The sequence below is a fragment of the Anabrus simplex genome, chromosome 5, assembly GCF_040414725.1.
Source record: "Anabrus simplex isolate iqAnaSimp1 chromosome 5, ASM4041472v1, whole genome shotgun sequence".
NCBI lineage: Eukaryota > Metazoa > Arthropoda > Insecta > Orthoptera > Tettigoniidae > Anabrus > Anabrus simplex.
Window position 1 is genome coordinate 63237836 of NC_090269.1, and position 20240 is coordinate 63258075.

At 43.4% G+C, this 20240-nt stretch overlaps 1 protein-coding gene across 2 annotated transcripts in view; it reads right to left on the minus strand.

Moving 5' to 3' along the window:
- Nucleotides 1-20240, minus strand: part of LOC136874383 (uncharacterized) — a 260795-nt gene that overhangs the window by 71920 nt on the left and 168635 nt on the right. For both annotated transcript variants that reach the window (XM_067148020.2, XM_067148019.2), the window contains exon 2: nt 12792-12845. The gene's annotated coding sequence lies outside the window, so the exon portion shown is untranslated. The remainder of the gene's footprint in view (nt 1-12791; nt 12846-20240) is intronic.

Sequence of the window (20240 nt, forward strand, 5' to 3'; positions counted from 1 at the left end):
TTTGCAATCATTTAAGAAAAGCCTAGAAAAACAATAAGGAATCTGCCACCTAGGTGACTGCCCTAAATTCAGATCAGTAGTGATTGATTTCACATGAATATGCTTTTGACACAATTAGTCATAATTTGTTAATTGTAAAATTGGAGATGGCTGGAGTGAGAGGAATAGCACAGACAATTATTTAAATAATAGAAATCAATTTGTTTATATCATTGGTACTAACAATTCTCTATTCTCAGTCAAGTATGGCGTACCTCAGGGTTCTATGCTGGGTCCTGTATTGTCATTTGTGTTAATGCCATTTTTTATCTTTATCTTGAAGGTAATCTGCTTCTGTTCGGAGATGATAGTGGCCATTTTTTACTCAAGAGAAAATCAAGATAGTGTACTGCATAAAATGAGCAATGGCATCTGTAGGTCTATATTAACTCAATGGTTAAATTGTAATTATCTCGCAATCAACTCAAACTGTTTTTATACTTTTCCGGACAGCTGGAGATTTATTTCTAGGGCCTAGTAATATTCCGATTTTTAATGATAAATTTGTAAAACAAGTAGATAGTATTCAATACGAGGGCTGTAAATAAAGTAGTGGCAATATTGATAGAACGCAATATTTAATGAACTAACAAGTAAAATTTCATTACATTTCTTCAATGAAGTCACTCGCAAAGTGTATTATCTTTTGAAAAATGCTGGGAAGCCGTAGGGGACCGTTAGCAAGGCGTTCTCTGTTGATGGCAGCAGCGGAGCTCCCTTCTGCGTGGAGTACAGATGCCACATCAGGAAATCTGCGGCTTCCGAGAGGTTCCTTCAACTTCGGAAACAGGTCGAAGTTACAAGAGCTCACGTCTGGCGAGTACGGAGGGTGTTCCAAGAACTCCCAATGCCATCGTTGCAATAAGAGCTTGGCATTGTTTGCGACATGACAACGTTTGTTGTCATGCAACACGCAATAAATGTGGACGTTTGCGCCGCATAGCCGAACGCAGATGTCGCTCCAGAAATCGGTGGTAGTAGCAGTCACTGGTGACAGTTTGTCCCTCAGGCACGACATGCGTAAGAATAACACCCTGTACTCGTATGCTTCACAGACTGGGTTCCTGTCGAAATTTCTGTCGACGTGGCGAACGTGAACGATGCCATTCATTCGATTGACGCTCTAATTCAAGTTCGTAGGCTCGTGGCCAGGTCTCGTCAATGACAATACGCTGTAGAAATACGTCTGCTTCGTTGCGGTATCCGTTCAGGTGGATACCAGCCAGTGCATATCGGTGCCTTCCTGTACGTCGGTAAGTTGATGTGGCACCCAACGGGCCGCAATTTTCCTTATGTTAAGACATTTCGTCAGTATGTGTCACACCGTTTGATGACTGAGACCAACCTCTACGTATAATTTCCGGACAGTTCACCGATGGTCTGCGGATACGATGTCAATCTGATCTTGCGGAATGGATGGCCGACCTGTGCGGTGCAAAATCGCAGTCTCATTCCGACCCGCACGAAACACCTTGACCCATCGTGCGACCGTCCTATACGGTAATGCAGAGCCTCTCAGGGTGCATGCACTGTGCGCGGTGCAAAATACTACTTCGCTTGGTTGACCAGAGTGCAGACCCCCCCTCCTCGATTTGAAGCAATAGCGCTGTCTTTCCTCACGCCTGTCTCGCTCGCTCCGCCTGTCTCCCTCTTTCTCACTTGCTCCGTAGCGCTCCAAATCCGAGCTGAGTTGAGCCGAGCTTAGCCGAGCAGCCCAGAGACGAAGCGTTGGTCCGAGCAGAGCCGAGTGGGACCGATGCACTGTGCAGAGGAACTTTTCACCTCACTTCGCACGCGTGAGATTTTGGGCGTTTGAGAGGCCCTGCGGTAATGCATTCTCGCCACAGGCTTCACGTAATCCTCGATAATATTCTGTTGCACTTTTGTCATGGGCGCCCTGAATTTTAATCCAGGAACGCCGATGACCTTTGAAAACAAGCTTTAGAGCGGTGAAATAGACATCCTTCACTTCAACGCCACACAGCAACAACACTCCCAACTGGATGCCCGTCACATGCACGCCACACATCGACAGATGAAATTAAATTATAATGGAGTGTGCTGCTAGAATGAAAGATGAAAGGACAAACCGGAGTACCCGGAGGAAAACCTGTCCCGCCTCCGCTTTGTCCATCACAAATCTCACATGAGATTTGAACCACAGAACTCAGTGCTGAGAGGGCACCTGACCGCTCCCATATCTCTTTTGCGCATGTCCGATCTCCTACGAATGTCCGAATGCCAATATTTATCAGCTCTCGTGTGTAGGTGATTTTATGACCTAAACAGACTGGGACTACCATCTGCAATTTATGAAGAGTAAAAATAGTATCTACTATAGGTGTACTGAAAAGACTCTGAATCCAACTTAAAATGTATTTTCTAAGCAATTATTCATCTGCAGTACACTAATGTTGTATGGCACTCAGAGCACTTTATATTTTCCATTCTTAATGTCCAGACGAGTACTGTACTCATCAACAGCCATTCCTCCGGTAGGTTATCTAATACATATATTTTATTAACACTTGACTTCAGAATTAAACATAAAATAGTTCGGGCTAATATAAAACTCAAATTCGTCAATAATTGTTCAATTTAATCCGGAAACCTTACCCACATGTTCCAAGCATAAAGACTGTGAAGTAGGGAATTAATGGTGTATTGCATAGGCTAGGGATACAACAGCCTCTTATTTTATTCTTGAATCGCTAAAACCTTGTCAGAATTTCAATACATTCAAAATAAATATTAAGAATTATGTAGGGAAAAAATGTAATGCTCTTGCTGTTTAGATGGAATTGTTTTTAGGTTTAATATCTAGATGTACGATTCTGTATATATATATACTAGCTGATGTACCCGTGCTTCGCTACGGGATTCTCAGAAAGACTGATTTTGTGGTTTTCTTAACCTGAAATCAACATAGGTCATTACAAAAACGTAAGTATGAATGTAGCGATTAAAAGCAATGCTATCATATAAAATACTCGATCAAATGGAAAGCCGCACGTTTTATCACTTTTAACGAACAGTGCTGCGGTTAGATTGCGGTGCCAATCTAATAGTCCAAAGTTCCAGAGCTGGGATGACCAGGTCGCAGATTGCCATGAACACTCATCTGCCATTATTCCGCTAAATATGCACACTGTTCATTCCAATCAGTGCCTCAGAGTAGGGATTGAATAGCCCGAATGCTATCATGATCCAGTGTGTTACGTACCAGTAGTATCAGAAAATTTATAAACCAGGGGAATGGCATGCTAAAGAAGAAAGTTATCTAACTCCACAGCTACTTCCTATCAATATTCAGGCAGGCTGTTACACTCTGTACGACTGGGCGAGTTGAGCGTGTGGTTAGCGGTGCGCAGCTGTGAGCTAGCATCCGAGAGATAGTGGATTCGAACCCCATTGTCGGCAGCGCTGATGATGGTATTCCGTGGTTTCCCACTTTCACACCAGTCAAATGCTGGGCCTGTACCTTAATTAAGGCCTAAGGCACTCCTAGCCCTTTCCTATCCCATCGTCGCCATAAAACCTATCTATGTCGGTGCGACGTAAATCAAATAAAAATACTCTGTACGCAGCAGTAATCCTATCTACCGGAGATGAGGGGCAACAGATGACACAAAGCACATCACGACAAACAATGGTCAATGTAATGTTATTGTTGATCAATGTTATGAGCTTTCTATATTGTAGGCCTTCACATTTAGTTTTCTTTCGACTCTGTGATTTGTAAAATATTTTATACCATACCCTAAACTGTAGTTTCTTATTCTCCGACTTTACATACCGATTTTCATTAAATACTGTTTACCCATTTTCTGGTTACTCGGCGCTGATATGGACTTAGTAACAAAAATCCAAATTCATAAATATCTTTGTGATCATAGCCAGTACGGTAACAATATATAAGACATGAATAATAGGAAATCTAATACTATGTAACCCTAGTTATGTAGCTTTCATCGATTACACCTCTAATACGAAATATTTGAGAATTACATTTTAGGCCTTCCCCTAAACTACCATTTCACTCAGCGTGAATAAAATAAGTTACAGCCTAGACTATAGCGACTTATTTCCTGACTTTGCATACCAATTTTCATCAAGATAGGACTACTAATAATAATATTTGAGAATTATATTTTAGGCCTTCCCCTAAACTACCATTTTACTCAGCGTGAATACAATTATTGATAGCCTAGATTGTAGAGGCTCATCCCCCGACTTCACATACCGTTTTTCATTAGACCACTATAACATAAATAGTTGAGAATTCAATTTTAGGCCTTCCCCTAAACTACCATTTCACTTAGCGTGAGTAAAATGATTTATAGCCTAGGTTGTAGAGGCTCATGCCCTGACTTCACATACCGATTTTCATTAAATTCTCTTCAACCGTTTTCTCGTGATGCGTGTACATACATACAGACAGACAGAAATTACGGAAAAGTAAAAAGTGCATTTTCTTGTTACTATGGACATGACAGATACAGAAATACCATAATTTTCAAATTCTGAGCAATGTACAGACAAAACTCTTATTTTATATATATAGATATTAATCAATATTTGTATCCTTGTAGAATATTTTAGACAAATGATATTTATAGTACTCTAAGCTTTGTACGAACAATACTTTAATTTGTTATCAATTATTATGTTATCAATATTATAACTGTGCCAATTTTTTTAACGCACGGCGACATACAGAAACTTATAAAACAATAAAATAATGTACTGTCCCTAATAAGAGGGATCTTCATTCATTCATTCATTCATTCATTCATTCATTCATTAGTCGTTTTGCTCATTGCTGAGCGTCGAGACCTCATAACTCTATATCATTTCTCTGTTGCAGCCTTGATGAGATGCCTCTATCCAGGGCGGTTTCCAGCTTTCCTTAACGGATCTGAAGAGATCTTACTTAGTAACAATAAAATAATAGAAAAGTAGTTTCAGGCGGCGCTTACACATGATACACACTTTTATAGGCGGACGCACTCGCATTAAACGTAGCGTGCGCTCTCCCTTATCGGCAAGGATCCCTCCTACCTACCACACACCTCGTTCCTGCTCGACATAATACCGTTCAGATCTCCTACCGCAAATGATATACAGCAAACTCTCGATTATCCGTGCTAATCACTGCGCAAATTCTCACGAATAACTGAAACAACGGATAATACGATTTTGAGCATTTTAATCTTTTTTAATCTGTTAACCGTCCGACTCGTTGACTGAATGGTCAGCGTACTGTCCTTCGGTTCAGAGGGTCCCGGGTTCGATTCCCGGCCGGGTCGGGGATGTTAACCTTCATTTGTTAATTCCAATGTCTCGGGGGCTGGGTGTTTGTGCCATCCCCAACATCCCTGCAACTCACACACCACTCATTAACACTATCCTCCACCACAATAACACGCCAGTTACCTACAAATGGCAGATGCCGCCCACCCTGTTCGGAGGGTCTGCCTTACAAGGGCTGCACCCGGCTAGAAATAGCCACACGAAATTATTATTATTATTATTATTATTATTATTATTATTATTATTATTATTATTATTATTATTATTATTATTATTAATCTGTTTACCCTCCAGGTTCGGTTTTCCCTCAGACTTAGCGAGGAATACCACCTCTACTGCTTCAAGGGCAGTGTCCCGGAATGTGAGACTTTGGGTCGGGGGATACAACTTGGGGGAGGACCAGTACCTCGCCCAGGCGGCCTCACCTGCTATGCTGAACAGGGCCCTTGAGCATTTTAATGCACAATGAAACGTTTAATTATACAGAACATATAATATTGTTTGGAAATGCAATATTGTTGAACAATTAACACATTCAACAACTACTTGTTTCAATAAAGTAGGCTAGTATAAAAATTACTTACAAAGTCTATTGTTGGTAAAACACCGGAAAAGTATACAAAATCTCAATCCCATAATCATTCTCTAATTTCTTTACTGATTCTACTTCTCGAACCTTTCAATTAATTCAAACCTTTGTTTTAAAGTTAAAAGCACTTTCTTTCGCTTTGCAGCCATGACTGCTATCACAGAACACCAACAAAGAACTGCTATACAGCACGTTGTTTAGTGTTCAGTTCGCGAAGAAAGCATGCCGCCAGCGCACTTGCAGTCGAGAACGCGGTCGAATTTCAAGCGCTCAGTTCACACGTATTCAAAATTCCGTGACATTGACTTCAGGGGTGCACGGATAACCCGCAAACCGGATAATCCACAACCCAATAATAGGAAGTTTGCTGTAGGAATCTAGGACCACCGAACGCTGTCGAGCTTGAAGAAAGGTCTGAATAGGAAGGAAAATTAACCCTGTGGGCAGTTCAAGTCCTGAGTGCTCTCCATCATTGTGTGCTTAGGTGTGCACATATTTCAGTCAGATGCCCACCAGCCGCTACTGACTTCAGAGATGTTCAGGACTCAAGTTACAGCTTTCTAAATTTGAATAATTTGTCAAAGAGCGTCTAGTGGAGGGCCTCTCAAACGCCCGAAATCTCACGCGTGCAAGTAGCGGCGCAGAGTTCCTGTGCACAGTGCATCGGTCCCGCTCGGCTCGGCTCGGCTCGGCTCGGCTCGGACCAACGCTTCGTCTCTGGGTTATTCGGCTAAGCTCGGCTCAACTCGGCTCGGATTTGGAGCGCTACGGAGCAAGCGAGGAAGAGGGAGACAGGGGGAGCGAGCGAGACAGGCGTGGGGAAAGAGAGAGACAGCGCTATTGCTCCAAATCACTACAGTAGTGATTAGGCATCCCTGAATATCTTTGGGAACACTGAAAAGTGTTGATGTTTATTCTTATTTTTAAATTATTGTCATTTACCCTCGGGATTTTACTGATCCCCACAGTCATCGTTGAAGCTCAGTCGTAGTCAGCTAGAATACTGGAGCCGGACGTACTCAATCTGGATGCAACTGCGGTGAACAGTTGGCCCTTCGCCAGTTCGAACGACTATCTTCAGGGATGCAAACCAGGAAGGGATTGAGTATGATTTGGAAGGGGTAGGATTTGTCTAGAATTAGAGTAAGGAATCGTGGAGCTCTATTTAAACGATGGCCGAGGACTGGCATTTCAATGAACCTCGTCTCAATTGTCCTTACGAAGCCCAGTATCTCCAATCCAGTAGGAATCGGACCTGGGACATTCGAGAATAGAGAGTCGTGCGTACCCAGAAACCACAAAAGTGGCTTTGGTGTTTATTTAAAATCGGTAATGTTCTCCCAGGCATTTCTCTACTTACGGCAAGCCGCGGGATATATTTTGACCTAATCAGAGATCAATTTCCTGAAAGTTTTCGATGTCAATTTCGTAATCCATTCAAAATTTAGTAAACAAAGATGTACAGAAAATATCTGGGTTATTTGTTCATGACGTGACATTTACCTACGTCCTGCCCATACTCTTCTTTTTCACGACATTGATAAGGTGGACACCATGTCGTCTCCGCAGATTAGTTACGTAGTGCAATGGGCACGCAGATACCGTTACAAATATGACATGTAACACACTGACCTTTACCAGATGCATTTTATCTTTATACGGAATAAATCTATTGCACTAACAAGGACAGGCCAGATCCTACGTCCAACCGATTTCCAGGAGCTTCAATGCATCCGGTGGGGGACACTCAACAGTAACTCGTGTTTAAGAGATACTATCATAGATAGATAGATAGATAAATAGATAGATAGAGAGAGAATTTGAATTGAATTGAATTTATTGATCATGATTTACATGCCACTGAGACTGAAAAGCCCCTTTATGCAGCGTCTTCTTATAATACAATGCAGATTTATGAAAACAGTAACTATATTTTTATAATATTAAAGTATTAAACTAAACAAGAAACTTAAAAAAAAATGAAAATACAGATACCAAATCCAGTAAGGTTAAGACATACATTATATAATAAGTAAGAAAGTAAATCATTAAGCCCTTCTGTTATTCTGGACTACATGGGTTTAAAGAATATAAAGCTAAAGCAGAGAAACAATTTTCTTCGAAATATACATATTCCTGATTGTTCGACACAAGAATGCCTGATCTCAGCCTCTTGCGTACTCCTCCAGAAAGACAGATGTTAAGAACTGCTTTAGTTGGGTACAGTTAGTGTTACTTGCGAAACGGTGAAGATTAAAGACGTTGAAGATACGTGATGCAGTGCAAACAAAGGATTTGTTAAATTTAGTGGTACGATGAAGGGGAATTTGAAGGGTGGCTTTTGTAAATCTATTCTCTCTGTTATGTACCGACTCCATAGGTTTAAATGCATTATAAAGGTAGGATGGTGTCTTCAGTTTGAGAATTTTCTGCGTAGCAACAGCTACTGAGATTTCCCGACGTTCATGGAGTTTCAACCATTGTAGCTGTATGTAATAGGGTGTTATGTGTTCATCACGCCTGGCATTTGTAACGTAACGAACACATGCGTTTTGTACCCTCTGTAGTTTTATGTTCAAAGTTTCAGATAAGTCGTTGTATACGACTGAACCATAGTCAATTATTGGAAATATAAGACTTTGAACAAGTAGTTTTCGCATGAAAGGTGGTGTACATGACACGTTACGTTTCAAAATATGCATGGATGACACAACTTTTCGGATTACATTTGACGTATGATCAGACCAGGATAAGGTTCTGTCGAAAATTAGACCTAGATTGTTAGCGGTGTCACTATAATGAATATCTGTCTCTAGAAATTTTATTGCTGGGAGGGATTTGAGGTCAATAGTTTTCAGGAGTTTTGTGTAACCTATGGAAAATAAGCTGGGTCTTAGCCACATTTAATGGGAGGTTATGATTTGCGCTCCATTCAATCAATCGAGAGATGTCATGGTTAAAATGCGTTATAGAAGAAGATGCGTTAGTGGGACAAAAGTGGAAGGAGAGAGAGAGAGAGAGAGAGAGAGAGTGTGTGTGTGTGTGCAGTAACTGTGGGAACGTTTAGGCGTATATTAATTTCAGGTAAAAAATAAAGTGTAATGCAATTTGAGTAATATTTTTGTTCGCATTTTTATATTCTCGTTCCTTCAAATATTAATTTGTTTTGTACAAGAAATATATCTGCGAAGAAACTCGAACTCACGTCGTCGAGGTTTGCAGACAATCTCGGTGACTATTCAGCCACATCTCCGGTTGATTGCGGTGTAACTCTCCAAGTATATATGCATTGCATTGGAAACGGGGATTCATCAATTTTTTCGGAAATTATTAAGTTGCGGACCTGACATGTTTAAGCAAAATTTATTCGCCTTTTAATGTTCTATCATCTCCATTTGGTCCGAAGGGGATCCTGCATCATGACATTTGACATCATTTTTTTCGTAAACGAAAGCGTATTGACCTTATACACGTGTTACTGTTCAGTGCCCCCCCCCCCAGCCCCAACATATATATTGAAGTGCCTTGAAATCGGTTGGACGCAGGGTCAGGCCTCTCCTTGAAATCCATTCGGGGTTGGGACCTAAAGTTCACGTGACGATTCCTGCTTGGAAAAGCAATGGCTATATTTTTATAAACCTTTACATCATGTATGTTGGCCCCGTGATGTAGGGGTAGCGTGCCTGCCTCTTACCCGAAGGCCCCGGGTTCGATTCCCGGCCAGGTCAGGGATTTTTACCTGGATCTGAAGGCTGGTTCGAGGTCCACTCATCCTACGTAATTAGAAATGAGCAGCTATCTGACGGTGAGATAGCGGCCCCGGTCTAGAAAGCCAAGAATAACGGCCGAGAGGATTCGTCGTACTGACCAGACGACATCTCGTAATCTGCAGGCCTTGGGCTGAACAGCGGTCGCTTGGTACGCCAAGGCCCTTCAAGGGCTGTAGTGCCATGGGGTTAGTTAGTATGGGCCAACCCCGAATCACTTGATACACAACCCACAAAGCCAGCGAACATCACATAGTTCGGAACGAACCGATAGATGGAGGCACAAACGGACGTAGAGTGCAGGGCGGTTACTGATTCCTAGACAAATATTGATTGTGGTTTATATACTTGATCGATTAATTGACTAACTGAATGATTGGTTGATTAATGATTTATTTATTAAGGCTAGGTGGTCTCCTTTTACATTTACCCAGTTCAGTGTACTATTTACAACTATTTATGCCTACATTAAAATTACAAATTATTAAAATAACTTTAATTTACAAACAGAATCATCATAACTATTGTGTCTTACCAACTAAACAATTTCAAATGATTATGCATTATTATTAGGAACTTCAGACTTCAGTAAACAAATAATAAATTATAGGATTTTGCTTTTAATTAGTCCCTACATTTCTTTTATATTTCACTGAAATGAAGGTTTATTTGACATATATTAGATTCGGGAGGTCAAATGGACTATCGCTACTGATCTGTCCAAGGCGATTGATACAGTAGATCACTGGGGTCTGCTATGCCCCTGACCGGGCGAGTTGGCCGTGCGTGTAGAGGCGCGCGGCTGTGAGCTTGCATCCGGGAGATAGTAGGTTCGAATCCCACTATCGGCAGCCCTGAAAATGGTTTTCCGTGGTTTCCCATTTTCACACCAGGCAAATGCTGGGGCTGTACCTTAATTAAGGCCTAGGCCGCTTCCTTCCAACTCCTAGGCCTTTCCTATCCCATCGTCGCCATAAGACCTATCTGTGTCGGTGCGACGTAAAGCCCCTAGCAAAAAAAAAAGCTATGCCCCTGTTCAGCATGTGGGCTACTGGACTGGATGAACGAGTGGCTAACTTTCTAGAAAATATAACTCAAAACTCAAAGAATTGGAGTACTCCGCCTCTGTGGTGTAGTAGTTAGTGTTATTAGCTGCCACCTCCGAAGGCCCGGGTTCGATTCCCGGCTCTGCCACGAAATTTGAAAAGTGTTACGAGGACTGGAACGGGGTCCACTCAGCCTCGGGAGGTCAACTGAGTACAGCGGATTTTCGATTCACACCTCATCCATCCTCGAAGTGGTTTTCCGTGGTTTCCCACTTCTCCAGGAAAATGCCGGGATGGTACCTAACTTAAGGCCACGGCCGCTTCTTTTCCTCTTCCAACCTTCCTACCTCCCACAAGGCCCCTGTTCAGCATAGCAGGTGAGGTCGCCTGAGCAAGGTACTGGTCCTCCACCCCAGTATTATCTCGGATCTAACGTCTCACGCTCCAGGACACTGCCCTTGAGGCGGTAGAGGTGGGGTCCCTCGCTGAGTCAGAGGGAAAAGCCAACCCTGGACGGTAAATGGTCTAAGAAAGAAAGAAAGAAAGAAAGATTTTTTTTGCAATTGGCTTTACGTCGCAGCGACATAGATAGGTCTTATGGCGATTATGGAACAGGAATATCTTCAAATCTTTCCTTTCAAAGAGAGTTTGAGTAGTGGGAATAAGAATAAGTCTGGAGGATTGAGATCTAGCGAGTATGGGGGATGTTCAAGTTGCACCACCCTCTTTTTTGCCATCAACAGTTCGACGATATTGGCTGTGTGGGCGAGCGTTGTCATGGACAGAAAACCATGAACCTTTTTGTGCGTACTGGTGTCGTACCCTGCGTAGACGTTTCATGAAACGGGTCAAAATTTCAATGTACCGTGCAGCATTCAACGTAGTTCCCTCAGGTAGAAATTCCTTGTGGATAATGCCTCGACTATCGGAAAAGGTTACGAGGCTTTTGAACACCATCCCAAAGGAAGCCTTCTTGCAAAGTTTCCAGGACATGTATCGCCGATCTCAGCAGTGCATCATATTGGGAGGGGACTATTTCGAAGGACAGTAAGGTCACTGTCGTGCATTGTTTATCTATGTTGATAATACAGGACTATTCACCGAAATTCATTGTCACAGGTTGTATATGTAGACTTAGCAACAAAAATAGACATTCACGATTTTTTTTAATCTCAGCCGGTACGGTAAAAATGTATGACATAAATGATAGGAAATTTAATTCTATTTAGCATTAGTTGTTTAGCATTTATCTATAGGGCCATTAATAACATAAATATTTGAAAATTAAATTTTAGGCCTTCCCCTAAACTACAATTTCACTCAGCGTGAATAAAATTATTTATAACCTAGATTGCAGTGCATCACTTCCTGACTTTACATACCGATTTTCATTGAATACTCTACAGACAGACAGACAGACAGACACTGCATTTCCTCGATACTGTGCATACAACAGATACAGAAATATCATTCTTTTAAAATTCTGACCAATGTACACACGAATCTCTTATGATATATACTTGTTGAAGTCTTTCCTTGTGTTTCTTTTTATGTGTAACTGAACGAAGTATTAACTACCGTTAATAAACAAGGAATATTCAATTTTTACGGCCACATTGCACTCGAAATGGACTGTTAACTTATTCAGTACACAATCGGAGGGATGTTAAGTACAGAACAGAAATGGCCAACCGGACGTCAGTGGGATCCGAACTCACAACCTTCTGATTTCGCGTCGGATTCTCTACCATGGCTCTATAATAGTCTAGGTCATATTTGCTCTGCTGGAAAGGATCTGAGCTACAGGTCTAGCACAATTGCAGAATGCGCGCTTGTCCGTTGTGCGCCAATTCAATAAATATTTAATTTTCATGACCGCATTGTTTTGGAAATACAGTTACTTGGTCGCGTTCAGTACGTACGAGCTCGGATCCCACCGGTGTCCAGTTAGCCATTTTTGTTCTGTTTCTAAGGTTTCTCCTAAAGGCCGAAGCACAAATTATTTCGATGTTTGTAATATGGTGAAGAGTAACTTACCTTCAGGTGCCTTATGTTTTCTTGTCTACAGCTTGTTCCGACGACATGCGCCCCCTGTAAGAGAAAATAAGAGAATTAGGTTTCAGAACTTTGAACATAGAACACAGGAAGATACAAACATAGTCACCTGATTGGCCCAATATCGATTCCTGGCTCGGTCCTGAATTTAAAACTGAATTGAGGAGCGCGGATTGTACACACACAGGAAAAACAAGTGACATACATACATGAACAGTTCTGCCCCACACTCTGCCCTTCCCTTTTTAACACCAGTCAAGTACATCTTATAATCTGCTACCTCGCCCTCGTTATTTCCTCTTACCCGAATATAATTAACTCCTAACACATCCAGATGCATCATCTTTTCTGATTCAGCCAGTTCTGCTTTGTTTCTTACATAAGCCCCATTAATATTGATAACTCCCCATTGAATTCCATTTCGTTCGCCAAGTTGTTTCCAAGGAGTCCCTCATCTGTCAAATGGGTTATTCCTATAGGTACGAGGCTTGCTTAAAATGTTCTGAGCGTGCTCTGTGAAAATTCTGTAAAACTGGGTACTACCCATACTTACACATAGTCCCAGTGAGAATCTCTCCTCTGACGGGTTAGGGACTACGGTGGATTGTGTAGTCCTAAATGCCTGAGCATAAGGAGAGCCATGAGTCAGAACAATTCCACAGCAACTGGTATCCCGACTCTCAGGACCACTTACAAGGCCACTCAGCCTTTACCCATTGTTCAGGAACTAGGACGTGACTACAGTAATCCATACCACGAACCAAGTGACAAGCGAAGTGATTTAAAATCGCACTATGAAGAATCATAGAAGTGGCTTTTCGTAGTTTCTCTTTAATTTCAGTCCATTGCCAGGATGGTATACTTTTTGATAGAAAACTGGTGCCGACTCAGGATTGGAAGGTTCAGCGAATCAGCGTCAAACTTTCTGCACTTCGTCTCGTGCTATGGTTTGCCATTTATTGCCTAACTCATTAATATACACTTGTCCAATAAAGTTACGTTTTGTATTAGGAAAGTGACTAGTAGTGTAGAAGACAGTTTGTATAAAATGTTAAAATTCGAATTCGTTCTAAAAGTATAAAGTGAGCCCTTCTATTGACAGAGTATAGTTACACACGCGTATTAATTAGCTAAGAATAATGCACTATTTTCGTCATGCTTGTATTTAGGGACTTGGTTATTTCCAACCGATCATTTTTTGTGTCAGAAATGTATTTAATATACAGGGTCTCATACAAAACCAGACCGAGCACACTGTGTTTGTACTCTGCGCTACGGCATCATCATCATCATCATCATCATCATCATCATCATCATCATCATCATCATCATCATCATATTTCATTCCCACCCTCATGGGGTGGGCGGGCCATCAGCTCAACTAGGAGCTCTTCAGCCTTCGGAAAAAGAAAAGAAAGGAAAGAACCAGAACTGCATAGGCGTATGTATCGTACATACAAGAAAAAACAGGGAGTATTGGGGAGGCGCGGGGAAACTACAACCAACAAGGCGGAACCCAGGGCGGACCCGCAGTGCACCCGCACAAGCGAGCCCTGCCAACACCAGAAGAAAGAGGCGAGCAATTTATTGAAACCGCGGGGCATCTCGGGCGCGCATTACAGAAATAGAGAGCGTCACAATGAATACACATAAGCATTTACATACGTTGTTGAGGAACAAGTAGAGGGGTCGGGAGGTAGGTATAAGTAGAAGGACACGGATAATATTGGAGAAGGAGGTAATACAGGTTAGTGGTGATATTGGTGACGGAAGTGGAAAGTAGGCGGAGAATTTCTAGAATAGAGAGAGGCGGGAGGCTGAAAGGAGGCTGGGGAACTGAGGGATGGATGGTGGGCTGTGGTGGGGTGGGTGGCGACGAGGGCGTAGGAGAAGGAGGAGACGTGAAACGGGTAGATCCAGCAAGCCGCGGTGGGGAGCGAGAACGCTCCACCCGATGGATGCGTCCTCGAAAACGGACGCCGGTAGTGAGAAGATGGTCGACATCAGCAAGGGAGGCGAGGCGAAGGCGTACCATAAAAGTCGGGCCATCAGTGTTGAAGATGCGAAATACCCGTCGGACAGGGACGCCCTCCTGTTGTAGTTCGTGAAGGATATCCTGGTCCAAAACGTCGGGTGCAATCCCACGGACGACACAGCTCGGTGAGAAGGACGGTTGAGAGATTGACGTAGAGGGGTCTTCAGTGCCTTGGGAGACGTGCGGAGCTGCGAGAGTAACATCCAGGTGATTTGCAGGCGACGATTGAGAAGTAGTGAAGGTCGAAGTGCAGGAGGTCGTGGCGGTAGACATGATAGGGGAGGGGTGACTGTACGTAACAGTAGAGGGAGAAGTAGACGGAACACAGGAAGTTACGGAAGACGGGGAAGGAGTAACGGAAGTAGTGACGGTAGTAGTGACAGGAGGAATGGCAGACAAGGAAGAACAAACGGAGGTAGTGGGAGGCTGCGCCAGGGAGGGAAATTTAAGAGAGAAATCAGGATCGGAGTAGGGAGAACGGTATAGTGAGAATAAAGGAGGTATAAATAGCCATAGCGGAGGGTGCTCTTCGCGAATCCTGGTGAACTAAAGAAAACCACTATGTCCGGAGAGGGTTGGCCCGATGAAGCATCTTGAAGTCGTAGGACCACAGAAGTTGGGGTATTGTTATCACACAGCCAGTTGCGAAATTCAGTCGGAGAATAATGAGTGTCCACATTCTTAACGAGACAGGAGTTAGACAGCATGATGAGGGAAGGCGACAGCCAACGAGGCGTCTGCCCATGTGATTATTCTTGGGCCGACTGAGCCGCAGCAAGAAGGAGCGCCACCCAGCCGAAAAAATGCGTGGACATACGTAGTACGAGGGATGTACGGCAGCTGCTTCAGCCGAACTTATGTCGCGCGCGGCCGCCCTTGCTTTAAGCGTGTATGCAATCTTGTATGAAATCTTACCTCATAAAAGATGCTGGAAGTGTCATCCTTCCTGGGATATACAGGCATCGTATCTGGTAACCACATTCTGGTTGACGCGAGTGAGTTTTTCTGCCACTGTAATTTTTCTGATTTCATTCGTAATGTTTTTTTTCAGTTCCTCCAATGTGTAGATCTGGAGAATGAGGAGGAAATAGACCAGCACTGATCACTCTGTCTGCAAACACTTTCGAGATTGTAAGAAAGGGATCTTCTGCCGTATGAGCAGGACCTTAATCTTGTTGAAAACACCCACACGATATTTTTTTTCTTCCGTTAACTGATGAAAGAGTGGCGTCAAAATGTCATCTTGGTACCTCTCTGCATTTATTGCTGTCTCGAAAAAAATAGGTCCAATTATTCGTCTTGCACCAACAGCACACCAAACACCAATCTTCCTATCATAATGAGGGACTTCATAAACACCATTAGGAATTTCTGCACACCACTAGGGAATGTTACGATTTTTCACACGGCCATTAAGATGAAACCAAAACTTTTACGTGGAGAAAATACGGTGTTGCAATGATAACTGTCTCGCCATGTTAACAGCTGAGATTTAGACTGGCGACTCATGCTTGCGAGGTCGAACACGTGCAGGCTGCGTGCAAGGTCAAGAACTGTCCGCGCCTTCCATACTGCAGCTGCCGTAGCGCAGAGTACAAACACCGTGCGTTTGTTTTGTTTGTTTGTTTGTTTGTTATTATTGTCCGTAATTTTGCTCCCGCTGATTATGACAGTCCAAACAGTTAAATATTTCAAACCTACTACTATTACTACTACTACTTTTCATTCCGTCCCTGATGAGGGCGGCCGGCTTGCTAGGCCTAAGCTAGGAAATGCCCTAGCATTCACCCTAGTGATGAAAAATGGAAAACAGACGGTGGGGACCAGCACCTCTTCGTCTCCCGAATGCAGAGCTGTAGAGTCACCGACCAGCCATGGCCGCCAGTATGGTCGAAGCAGACTATACAGTTAAACCTCCAATTTTCTTATTTTGTCCTCCACACTGATTTGCAGCCTCATCCTACGTGTTCTTTCTCGCAAAAAAACTAAACTAAACATATCTCGTTATGATAATGAAGTTTTCCGGATGAAAAAAGAATGAAAAGCCCAGAAGGTAAGTATTTGGGTTGTTTTGTTGAAACAAAAATAGAAGTGGCAACACTGTAAATAAGTGACGGAGCAGCCAAGAGTTGGTGGTAACAGCTCACAACGTGGTCAGTATGAGATGCGTCCGCTAATTAGAGGAGAATGTTGAAAAACATTCATATTCAATGGTTGCGTCCAGACAGGTCTTTCGAGTTGACGCCGTATAAAGGACCTTCACGTCTATGAGGATGGAGTTGAATTCGGCACAAGCACCCAGCCTCCGAGCCAAAGGAATTAACTAATGACAATTAAAATCCCCAACCCGGCTCGGAATGGAACCCGGGACCCTTGGACTAAAAGACAGCACGCTAACCATTTAACCATGGAGCTGGACGCTTCACGTTAATGCATGCCAACACGCTACAAACGGAACAGTGCCGCGTTGTTTTCGCTGGGTTCTTATGGATCGCCCGCCAAATAGCCAATATCTCTCCCCTTGCAACAATCACGTCTTTAGTCTGTTGAAGAAAGCTCTCAAGAGTAAACGTTTTTCCACCGATCAAGCGGTTCCTGATGCTGTAAAAGTGTGATTCAACCAGTAACCAGCGTCCTTTCGTCGTGGAGGGTACAGGGAAGCTTGTTCTACATTGGGACAGACACTTGAAGTGGAGGCGATTTTCTGTAGACTCTCTTAAACTGGAATTTGATGCAAATAACTAGGGCCCGGATGTTCATGCAGCAATAGGTTGGAATGCAAACTTAGTGAAGCGAGTAACAAGTAGAGTCTACCCGCACGACGGCAGTGCTATGAGGTTTGTATAAACATTAGGGGTTCGGCCCATTAGAACCCTCTAGAATGTATGTTATTCCCACTACACTACGTTAGAGCGGGCTAGTCGACATTTCCTACTAAATAATTTTGTTAGCGTGCTGGCATTTGGTCACAGGGGTTCCGGGTTCGATTCCCGGCAGGGTCGGGAATTTTAACCGGACACTCTCGGCACTAAAAGCCATACGCCATTTCATTTCATTTCACTCGCAGTAAGTTTGCATTCTAACCTTTTACTGCATAAACATTCGGGCCCTACAAATAACTGTGCCGGGCTCAGAAAAAGAAATCAAAACAAGAAAAACATAGTACTCTCCCACCAATGGATAAATGTTAGTTATCCGCAGTTACGGAAGTCATGGTTTTAATATTTCGTTCTCGTGCTGGCGGGTAAACTATCAACAAGTCCTCGAAGCAACGGGTGAGGGCTTAACACTCATCTGTCACCAGTGCTGGAGAGGGGAAAGAACGCATGACAAGCGAAACTTAAGCAGCGCGATGCACCATGCCAATTCTTGCTACCGATCATAAAAAGTAATTTCTAGCAGACTGCTCGTAAATTGTGTTATATAGACATTTATTTGCTGAACTTACAGGCTTCCGCCCACATACGTATTCCAGTACAATCCAAATAATAAAATAAAATAAAAGTAAAAATCTAAATCTACCATGTGGGTACTCACATGGGAAGGAGAACGAGCCAAATGTAAGCACCACCCCTATACTATGTGGAAACTCACGTGGGCGGATAACCGGGCCTCATGTAAGCTCCGCCCCTATAACTCTAAATAACTTATTCTTGTGACCCCTCACACAGGGGTTAACTAATCCACATGTGAGACGCCAAACCTATAACTACTGACCGGGCGTGCTGTCCCATCCTGGTGAGGAAAAAAGTAACCATCCTCCCTGGAACAACACGTCCGACCCTCTATATAGTTGACAAAGATTGATCCTCGCCAGTAAATTGTGTTACGTTGTTAAAAACCAAACCAAACCAAACCAAACCCCATGGCGCAACAGCCTCGAAGGATCGTAACCTACCAAGTGGCCGCTGTTCAGTCCGAATGCCTGGAGGTTACGAGGTGTCGTTGGGTCGTCATGAGAAATCATTTCGGCAGTTATTCTTGGCTTTCTACACCGCGGCCGCTATCTCGCCATCAGATGACTCCTCAATTGCAATCATATAGGCTGAGTGCACCTCGAACCAGCCATCAGATCTAGGTAAAATCGCTGACCTGGCCGGGAATCGAATATGGGACCTCCGGGTAAGAGGCAGACACGCAACCCGTACACCGGGGGGCCAGCTTTACGTTAAGGACAAGTTTTTTTTCTCTAGCACCTCCCCTGTTCAGGGGAATGTTCCCGCACTTTGGCACTTTCACGTCAGTTTCCTGGAATGCGAGACATTGCGGGTCGGATCCAATGATTGTTTTAAACTCATATAAATCCATTCATTCTTCGTCCTCACATTTTGAATTCTGGTCAGTGGATGATTTTGGACTTTTGTCATTCCATTTTGTCTCATTTCGTACCATTAGGGGCTGATGACCTAGATGTTAGGCCCCTTTAAACAATAAGCATCATTATCATCATAATCGAGGCCACCTGGACGAGGTACTGGTCCTCCTTCTCTGTTTTATCCCGCCGAACCAAAGTCTCACGCTCCAGGAGTCTGCCATTGAGATGGTAGAGGTGGGATCCCTCACTGAGTCCGAGGGAAAAACCAACCCTGGACGCTAAACGCTTTAAGAAAGAAATGAAATGAAAACCTACAACCTGTTTTCCAGTCATTGACCGGATCAGGGATGGAATGAATGAAGCAGATATAGGCTATTAGTACGATGGGGTCGCCACTCCCAAAGTGATTTATTAATGACTGGTAGATGCTATGAAATGAGAATGGAGAGTGTTGCTGGAATGAAAGATGACAGGGAAAACCGGAGTACCCGGAGAAAAACCTGTCCCGCCTCCGCTTTGTCCAGCACAAATCTCACATGGAGTGACCGGGATTTGAACCACGGTATCCAGCGGTGAGAGGCTGACGCGCTGCCGTCTGAGCCACGGAGGCTACCTTTAAGAAAGAAATATGCTATCCAATACATATAGGCTAGTATCAGTTCCTAGTCACCGTTCTATGTTCCGATGGAACAAACCTCATACATTTAGCACTGAAATATTTTGTCCCCATCACGAAGCAAAATGTAACACAGGTTTCCAGCTGAGCACTCTCCATTTCGTGCTGCGCTCTTGGCTGTGGTACACTCGTCAGTGAAGGCGAGATTAAATATTTCTTAGCGTGGCTTCACTGAGGAAGTGGGTGTGGTGTGGGTCACTGGACATATTGTGGTCGTGACCTACTGTATACGACGGTGCGCCGGCTAGGAAGTGTTCCATACAATGGCGCTCTTGTTTGTCCCCCAAGCCCTGCTCCACTTTCCGCTTTATGCATGAATTTTGTGTACGGGCGGCTCACACCTGCGTTATGCTAATAACTTACATAAGATATTGGGAGTGCGTAGCCGGCCCCTGAATGCGGCAT